Source organism: Cyanistes caeruleus, chromosome 18 (genome assembly GCF_971803275.1).
Source record: "Cyanistes caeruleus chromosome 18, bCyaCae1.hap1.1, whole genome shotgun sequence".
Lineage (NCBI taxonomy): Eukaryota > Metazoa > Chordata > Aves > Passeriformes > Paridae > Cyanistes > Cyanistes caeruleus.
In genome coordinates, this window is record NC_141718.1 from 7,889,635 (window position 1) to 7,900,262 (window position 10,628).

Below are 10,628 nucleotides of genomic sequence, written 5' to 3' on the forward strand. Positions count from 1 at the left end.
AATACAATTCACATACAAGTAGTTTCCCAAGTATCTGAGGCGTGTTGGCAATGATCGTGTTTTTCTTTAAAAAGTCAATAAAAGCCACCCCCTGGTTTATTTTGGCTGTACCCTTCTTATTTCCACGGACAAAGAGTGTAGGGACACGAACTGCTGGAGCCTGTGACGAAGTTGTCATTTACACTGTGCCCGCAGGCAGGGCTCTGCTGTCATGCTATGCACACACACCATCAATAACATGTTAGTCGCTTCCCCTCCTTGCCAGTCCTGACACAGTTTTCTTTTTATCCTAATCTTTACCATGTGGTTTGTTTTCTTTACCCAAGGGGCTTTGGTACTTTGTGGAATACTAGAGAGAGGGAATCCATTACAATTCAGCTAGTGGCTATGATCAATAAACCAGGTGCTAGTTGATTTTATTTGCCTATCCATTTTTTAATATAATTCACATGTTTATTTGAGGGTTTTGTCATATTCTTCTTCCTTAATGACAAATTAACAGCCAGTCTTGAACAGTACAAAAAAGCCACATTTGCACAGTAAAGAAGAAATATGCTTTGTTGAAACAGCAGGACACAAAAATCTGTGAGATTATTTCCAGTAGGGCTTTTATTGCAATTTTCCCATCATCTCTCCAGCTCTGGTGCTGGTAGCTGTCGTCTTGTAAAAACAGGAGAAAGGTGATAATCCTTTGGATTTACTTAGCTACACTTCAGAGTGCACCAAATCCAGTTTCCTAATTCAGTTCCCAGAAGATGAGTTAGATGAGGCAAATGCTAAAGATGAACAAGATAATAATTGGAACAGAAAAAGAAGCAGGGATGTAGCATGGTATGATAGAGAAATTTCATGTAATCTGATACAGTGCATATTTAGCAATGAGCAGAAAGTCACAGTACAAACAATGTTGATCTCTGAACTGTCCTCCCAGTCCACACAGGGAGGTGTCAGTCCAGCAAAGCCGTGACTGACACCTCTTAACTGACTGAAATCAGAGGTGTCAGTCATGACTTACATGGCCTGGCATCTCCCTGGTTGGCTGGAACTGGTGGCAAAGATCCCACACAACCCAGAGCCCCCAGCCCTCCAAGGCAATGATGTCACACTTGCACAGGCCTTCAGGGCTGCACGGCTCCCCATGCTGGAGTGCAGCAACTGCTGCCATACTCCTCACGCTCTCTGAAGTCCAGATGATGCTCTGATTCAGTACAAACTCAAAGTAACACAAACCTGACACTGTTAGTGCTGCTGTGTCTGCTTTTCTATGGGTTTGAACAAAGCATCAGGATTCTCTCTTCTATTTACCTCAAGAGACCTGCTGTGATCTTGGTTTAGGTGTTAGGAACTGACCAGGTTACACAGAACCAGGGATTAAAGCTTACATGATGAACAGAAAAACAACCAACAATCCAGTGTGGAATGTAGAAATGACTCTCCTTTTCAGAGATGACAAGATGGACAAGGGGGAGAAAGAAGTGTCTGTCATTCAGCAAGGACAGCAAAGGATCCTGAAAGCTGAACAGTGTTTCCATTGTTTTAACACAAGCTCTGCTTCTCTACTGAAAGATCCAAATGACAAGGACACTGAGGGTTTCTTTCTCTTGGCTGTTTGTTTCCCTAGTAACAAATACACAAGCTGCACTGTCAGATACCATCCTTTCATCCTTTTCTCTTTTTTTTTTTTTTTTTAAGATAAAGACATGTCAAGGATGTAGTCAGTGGTAGCAGGTTAAGGTTGCTTGTACAAATGAACCTCCAATATAACACGATGTACTTGAGGGCACTGCATGTAGTCAGTGGCTGAGACAATGAAATAACTTTAAATGCATGGAAGAAAAATGTTTGCATTGCATCTCAATGTCTGGATCATTACTTCCTTTGCTTCTTCAGTATATGTTAAGTCTCAAAAGTCTGGAGACTTTAACCAAATTCTAAAAATCAATTGGTCTTAGAATTTCAAACTCTAGATTCTTTGTGTTAGCTGCAAGAAAAGCACTGAAAGAAGGAAAAGCTAATTTTCTAAAAAAAATAACTTAACTAATTTCCTATATGCTTGCTATAAATGCAAGCTTAGTAAAAAAAACCCCAAAAAATCTGATCTTGTGTTCTCAGTTTACTCAGGTTTGCAACACTGCATTCTCCAAAGTTCTCCAAGGAAAAGAAAAATGCATCTTTTTTCTTGGGACATGGAAGCAGCTGGTCTAAAGAGTGTGATGTAGAAATAACTGACAAAATTAATATCAAACTTCTGATTATATAATATGAAAATGCAACATTATGCATTAATTGTAAACCAGCTTTTTGTTAGGTCATAAGTTATACTGGTATTTGTCACAGTGTATTTTAGTTACTGTCTGGAACTGCCTGTGTAGGGAGGTATTTCAGGTGAACAAATACATCAGTATCCTTTCATTTGGGATGCTTTCTGAAATCAATACAACTATTAAATTGTACCACTTATGCCAACATAAAACCTGCAAACCCTGAAAAGAGGCAGTGAGGCTGCATCTTCAGGGATCACAGAATATCAAGCGATGTGATCAGCTATCCTGAAACACTTTGATGTCTCAAGCTTTCCTCAAGTGGAGAATAGGCAGAAAAATTTGTTTAGGGGCTATGAATCAGACAAATCTGTATCATGATTTTTATGTGATGTAGACATCTGCTCATATACATATAAATGGATGTGATGTGGAAAAAAGTCAGAATCACCCAGAGCTCCAGATACCTAATTTAGGAGGATATATGTTCTCTCTACCAGAGGGCTGAAATACACACCACTGGAGGGCAATTTGTCATCTGCAAAATCTGAATTGCTCTGCTTATGCCCACCATCACTGTGGAAGATCTACTTTATCTCTTGTGTGACTTTTGAAATAGCAAACCCAGATGTTAATTAAACTTTTCTAATATTCAGACAGACAGGTGTATAAGTGTCCTACCTAGAGCAGAGAGGTTCACTAGGGAATTAGCCAGCACACATGCCCTTCAAGCATCAGCATGCTTTAGTAGCTAGGTTAAATCTTTTTATCTTTTCCCCCTGAATTTCTTTTTTTAGTATTTCAAGACCAACTTTCAGTAGAAAATCTAGACTTTTCTCTACATGAGAACAGTAAGAGTTGAGTTTTGCTTTATACTTCTTTTGGTCTTTAAACAAAAACATAAGGCCCACAAAAGAATCATCATGCTAAAAGCACAGTAATGAAAATGGTGATTTTCATTAATAATAAGTGACAGCTGTATTTATTGTTGAAATTTGGTTTTTCTACTAACCAAGCTGTGAGAGATGAAGTTTTGTCTGTCCTCAAAAGCAGAGGCAACTGCAGGGAATGTATCCAGGCTGTGTAAGTGGGGAAACCTGCTTGTGTCTCCTTCTCCTTATGGCTTTGGTTGTTGGCTTTGTGAAAGTCTGTCAAGAGACTCAAGAGCAGAAATGAAAATTGTGGTGTATATATATACACCTGTGTGTATCTCTAAAACTTGCAACACTGGTTTTCTAATGGGGAGAATTTGTAACTGCTCCATTTGTGTTTATATCTGGCACAATAAATTACAACCTCTAGAATGGCAGGATTCAGATCCTCTCTGTTAGTTCTGTAACTTCCCCCTCATCTCTGAAAAAGAAGCAGTAGTTCTTTTAAGCTCTCTCAAGCTCCTTTGCAAGGGGTGATGTCTAGATCATCTCCAGAGACTGAAAAGACTGAACTGTTCTAACCCCTCCCTGATAGTGGCTGTGTGATTTTGCGTGCAGAGAGGGCGGGAGGCTGTGCCTCCAGCATGAAACATTGCGACTGTAGTCAAGGAGCAGACTGCACTTTACTGGGAGACTGGAAACAGCACCATCAGTTTTCCAGCTGTTCACTCCTGGTAAGCAAATTACACAGTACAGTGGAATATTTAGCATGCAAACAGGAGTGGCAACACAGTAAACCAGCATAACAACACGTAGAAATTAATTGTGCTTGATGAGTACCATAGCATTTAAATCACAAAATCAGATTCTAGCAGGGATTGTCTGTAATTAGCAGAAGAGAAAGGAGAAGATGTGTTTTTCTGAGGGAAAAGGAAAAGGTAGAATAAAGAGAACTACGTAAGCTTTTCAATGTATAACATACATGTTAGAAACTCCACCCTAATGTAGGATTGTCATCTATTTCATGCAGCTATCAACTCCTTGGCTGACTGTTGGCCAGCTGTTGCTTATCTGGGAAGTTAAACCTGTGTTTTGTGAGCCATAGAAAAGCAGAGATTAAATTTCTGTTGATACATGTTTTGTAGAAACACATTCTGCATATGCTTGCCTATATATGCAGAACAGTTGGCTAGAGGCAGGGATTCAAGCTTTTTCTATGTTGGGATTGTTCAGTTTCTTTTTTTTCCTTTTTTCTAAGAGATGTGTTTCTCATCTTAAAACCCAGACTTATATTTCCATCTTCATTTTCTATCCTGCCCAGATTAGGGCATCCAGCACAAGCATATTCTGTCATTTCACAGATAAATAGAGCCAGAGGATTATTGTAATCACGTGGTACAACTCACCGTGGGACAGAAGCCATGTGACTGGTGATATTACTTGTCATTTAAACCAGAACATCCCTCAGGGAAACATGCTTTAGAACATCCTGTCTCTACAAATTCCTTGTTCCAGTCATTAATAACTCTCATTGACAGATATGTATATCTTATTTCTCCCTTGAATGTGTTTAATTTTACCTTTCAGCTGCTGTTTCCTCTGCCTCTGTAAGATGGAAGGAACAGTAGGATTGTATGTAGACATGAGAGCATCCTTTTAAGTAACAGTGTTTGATAAAGCACATTTCTCAATTTCTAAGTTGTTTCTGTACCTATTCTCAGATCCTTTTCCAAGGTATTAAATGGTTTCTTGAACTAGATTCCAGCAGTGGATTCAAGCATAGGACTGTCCTTTTCCTGTACAGACAGATGTCAGATGATCATATCTATCTGTGCAATTAATTGCCAATTCAACAGATTCTTCATTGGGATCCTCACAGGCATTTCAGAATTGCTGTTCCCACTTCAAAACCAGGAATATCTTATAAGGAGCAAGCAAACGGAAAGTCAGCTATTTGATAGTAAAAACATTTTCAACTTGTTAGTGTTTTCTTGTGACTCAGGCTAGACATACCACACAAATTAAAAGCTTGGCCACATACATAAGATATCTGTTACCAGGAATGACCAGCAGGTCACCTGGAGTTTTCCACAGAAAGTGAATTTCATTTTGTTTCAGAGATGAATTACAGATTTCCATAGCAAAGCAATACTGTAGGAAAAATTAAAACAGATTTTGATTAGGATTGACTTCCTGTGGTAGCCAGCCTATTGTTTACAGGGCAAAGTGCAACAGGGCATCAAATTATTCTCTGGAATTATATGAAGACAGATATTAAAGAGCTGTTTCTTTTTTGCAATGTTGAGATAAATATACAAAGTAAAGAGTAATGCTGGCCATGGAAATTTTCTGAGAACGACAAAAATAAAAGCTTTTATTGTAATTAATGTGAGTCTAGTGTAACTTTGAAACTGAATGAGAAGGAGACTGAAAAGAAGAACAGTATTAACAAGAAAAACATAGATTTTCTGTGACTATCAGAGTACAGGGTTGTACACTGTAACTTGACACTTGCCACATACTCTTTTTAGTAACTTATCTAAAAAGTGTCTACAAAGATTGCTGGAAGGAGAACATACAAAGCACTCCCTGTCTTCCTTCTCTTCACACTGGGGTTTTTCAATTCACTGTGGCAACTGCTAGAGCTGCCTCTGCTGATTTATGACTTGTATTGGTACACCTGATTCCATAAAGTTAACTCAAAGGCCTTTTTTGCCACCCTGTAATTTTTCCCTCCTCTTAATCTTTCCTTCTTTTTTCCCCTTACGTCATTTAATTCCATAAAACCCTGGAGAATGGAACTGAATCTAAAGACTAGTTTTTTTTAGACTCAAGAAAAAGCATCACTGATTTTTATGTTTTGTTATCAGATAACCTGTACATTTCATTTGTAGGTTGGAACAAGCTATATCTGATTTCTGTACCCTAAATACTAGACATTTCTGATTTTTATTTTCTCCAAGGCTATCTCAGTAACTGAGAAGTGAACAATCCTATTAAAACTGCTGAAGGGGAGACAAAACAGCCCAACACTTTGTCCCACAGGGAAGGTGTGCCTGGTACTGTACTGGCTCCATCTTGTGGCTGAACCTGCACTAATTCTTTGTAACAGGCTGGCCCTTCTTGCCATCATTCTTACATATATATTGATAAATAAGTGTGTGAACTTCCTTTATAACTTTTAGGACAAATGGCTCAAATGTTTCTGGTAATAGAGAAATGGGGAGACAAGATTAGCCCAAGCAAGCATTGCTGGTTTCCCTGTGTAGCACTGCCAATCACAGTATTTGGTTACATCCTCCTGCTTACTGTCAGAGAAGCCTCAGCCACGCAGACAGAGAACAAGCAAATACCAGCACTTTTTGACACCAACCTGCACTAATGTTGCTTTTCATTATTAGCTTGCTGTGGCCAGTAAAGCATTTCACCATTTACCTTCATGAATGGCCTCGAGTTTCTACCAAAACATAAACACACAGCAGTGTTGTTTATTTTGGCAGCATTCTTTTTTCCTAAAACAAGTATTTTTTCAAGTGGTTGTCATTAAACAAAATCCTAGCATTTGAATGGAAGAAAAAAGCAGATACCTTTCAATTAACCTTTTCCTGCCATCCCTGAATTGTGTTCAGTAAGTGCCTCAATTTTACTGCTCAACCACCCAAACCATGAACTCAATAGGAAAGGATAAAACACACAGCAGGAATTACAGAAGGCTGCCAACACCCCAGCTCACTGAGCACATGGCTCAGCTAGTGCCTGCTTCATGTCCCACTTATGTAAGTTCATGTTTTGGTGTATGGCACAACTAGGTATTTTCTTCAGACTGCAGAAAAGTAAACAGTTCACTTTTAGCACCTTCAGTGTTGGCAGCAGGAAGGCAGTGAGCTGCCAGGGCATGCTGGATGTTCTGTTCTGTTGGGCATCAGCTTGTGTGTTACAGGATAGAGCTTCTAACAGGCACAGTAGAAAGGGCATTAATCTCTAAAGATTGCCACAGTTGCAAGATTGCAGAGATCAAGAGAATACAAATTACTATAGCAGAAACTGGTAGAGGGTTGGCTACTGGATACAAGGCAGAATAAGAATGGCTTCACCTATATTTTGGCAGTGTTAATATGAAAAACATATCCCGTGATCTATACAATATGGAAACAAAGAAAGTGCCTGTTTCCAAGGAGTTACAAGCCCCAGCAAAATATGCATGACAAGAACAGTCTCTCTTGCTGTGTTATACAAAGCATCCATGATATCCAGGCATGAGGGACAAAGCAGCTTTACCTTGTAATGTAGCTGCCAAGCTGGAAAACATTTCATATCTAAAACTCCCATTTTGTATCCCCTACAGACATGCTCAGAAATCTGAAAATAAATACAGGTTTGCAAGACTGCTACAGTGAGTTAATAGTGTCAAAGTCTCACTCTCTCTGCTGTACATCATACCCATTCCATGAAGCAAATCTGCTCAGAGCTGTACTGCAGTTTCATGTGAAGGATTACTTGCTAGATTTTGTACCAAGAAAAAAATCTTTGCATTATGCGTGTCACTTGGTCAGGAGGCACTCTGCACACAGTACACACCTACTGTGCTCTGTGCTGTGCCATACAGCTGCTGAATGCTCTCCCTGTTCTGCTCTGGCACTGACATGGCTGTCAGAATGTTTGCTGAGCCTGGCACTGGCTCTGCTGCAGCTTGCAGGGAGGCAGCACAGGAGAAGAACAGGATGGCCAGGCTGCTGCAACCAGAGCATGATCAGTGTTGAAATGACTGGAACAAGGGTGGGAGGAAGCTATAAAAGACTTACATCTGCTCGCGACAGCAGCATCCAGCACTACACATAAAAGTTACTGGGCTTGTGTCATAGAATGTAATAACAATTACTTAGAATGAAGGCAGAGGTAATGCTGCTGCTTTGTGTTCTGCAGCGTGCTGAACATGTGGAACTGTTGTCTGGTAACAGAGGGGTGAAATGCAAACATTGCAATACCATCTCAGCTGGTATCTATGTTCTGGAGAGGCCAGTGCTCAGGTGGATCAAGTTGGGGGTTACAGTCTGCAACATCCTTCTCTGCATTATATTCCAGAAAAGCAGTGCCGATGCTGGCATACCATGCAAAGGAACTGTCACAGGAGGTGTCTTTCTGTGCTTTTCTGAAACTCATTTTGCATCCTAGATTTTGTTTTTTATTCCCTGGTATCCTTGAGAAGCCCCTGTTCTGCCAGAAATATTCACATTCTAGTGCCTTTCTGGGGTATCTCGAACTTTTAGGTTCTTAAAAAAGTCACTTGAGACCTCTGGATGGCTCAGGGGGCACAGGACACAACCAAACCAGCTGCTCTGGCAGGAGCACACAAGGCCAAGTCAGCATAACTCACATTTGATCAGCAAACTGATACTTACTCTTGTGTGAGCTAAAGAATTATAGAGCAGAGCAGACATTAACTGAGCAGGTGCAAAGCAGGGCATAGAAACTGAGAGAAAAGCTCTTGGAACCAGCAAAATCCCCTGAGCATCAGTATCCAGAAACTTCCTGTAAAACATTTTGCTGCTGCTACAAACAGGATTCTGCAACCCCTTGGATATTGTTACAAGAGAGAAATGTGTCATCTTAGCTGGGGGTATAAAACACAGCCACAGGCTGGTGAAGTTAATTTTTCATGTTACAAGCTATAATACTGTTCTCTCAATCCTGTATCTTGAATTGCTCTTTTGATACTTCTGCCAGGATGTATGGAATGGGTAGATGGGAACAGAGACGAGAAGAACAGATTGTACAAAGTTTGACAATCATAACTAGCATTAGCATAATCATAATCATTAATATTCATATTAAGTTCCCAATGCCTCACCTTGCTTCTGTGTCTCATTCCCTAGCACGGTGGTGTGCTTTTTTTGGTAAGTGGTTGCATTTTCTTGGACCTACACCAGAAACAGGAAAAAAGGAAGAATGATCAAATCAGTCCCACGCAACAAAATTGTCTTTAAATCCTCATTTCTACTGCCTTGACCAGTCATACTATAAACCCACTGTGAGACTGAGACTGCTTTAAAAAAACACAACTAAACAAATAACCAAACCCAAAACAAAAGAAGTCCCAAACCTATTACATAAAAATAGAAATTATTAATTTACAGTTTCAGAGATACGTTTGCATTGTACCCTGTCACTAGGTTAGCCTTTGATAAACACTGGAGCTCTAAATCTAGACAATTTATATATTTTTCTAGACAGGTTGGATATTATTATAAATTATGCTTTTTAATGATCGCGGTTGACTGCCGTCAGCAAGGATTTTGTTTGTGTAACGCAGTTCATGGCAGTTTTGCCCCAGCAGATGGCACGAGCACAGCCGAGACCATCCCGACAGCTCGGCAGCACCGGGCTTGGCAGGAGCGCTTTGCAGCACAGAGCTCTGAGCCACGGTTGCGCTTTCTCATTTCCTTCGAAAGCTTTTATCTGCATTTTAACGAAGGCAAGGTTTCTACTACGAGGCTGAATAAAAATTGTCATTACATCATTTCTAGGGCTGGTTTTGTCTCTGTTATTTTTGCTTTCTGGAGACTAGATCACCGTTGCTGAAAAATTTGACCCGTGGACAATGAATAGCAAACATTACACAAAAAGGGGTTTGATTTGTAGAAAATATTTAAAATCCAGTACCTGAAGTGTGCAAGGTGGGACAAGAATGAAAGCTCAGCCTGGGAGCAGGAACAGCATGAACTGAGGTGGTGCCAGGAAGGGCAGACTGTGCAGCAAGGAGAGGCTCAGCCCTCACATCTCTGTGGCAGCTGAAGGCTCTGTGCAAACAAGGATCATCCTTCGCTGCCAATGTCTTCCAGTCAAAACAGAAAAAAGGATGTGAGGGCCCCCTTTATACCCTACACCCAAGGTGACTGAAGTAGGGGTGAAAGTGATTAAAGGATAAATTCCATGCCTAAAGCTCTGTCTTGATCACTGTATTTCTTAAAAACTGCAAAGCTTAGCAGTATAAGGGTATTAGCAAGTATGACCTAAAGATCTACTTCTCCGCTCCCTTGAGCAGGGCCTCTTCAGCCCTGTGCAGTCCAGAGGTGTCCAGGTGACCACATCTCCATTGCCAGTGGGTGTTGGGCCAGGTCACCTTCAGAGGTTCCTTCCAACAGACTTTTTCTATGGTTGCCTTCAGGAGCTCGGCTACCTTTAACAGCTACATCTAATGGCACCGGATTACAGAAAGTTCTTGAGATGGACTGCCTGTTATCCAGGAAGGCCAGGCATTCATCTGACCCCAGCACAGCCTTTAAAGTGTAAGAGGACTAAAGAGAACAGTAAAACAACAAGAAAATAAATGACTGCACAAGACAACAAATGGAAACAAAATCATTGCAAGAAGATACCAGACAGGACATCTCTGGCTGTGCCCATTACCTCCTGAGGGAGACTGGCCACTGGGTGAATCCAGATTTGGAGTGGTTTAAGAAAACCAACATGGCATTGGAAAACCCACCCAGGAGTA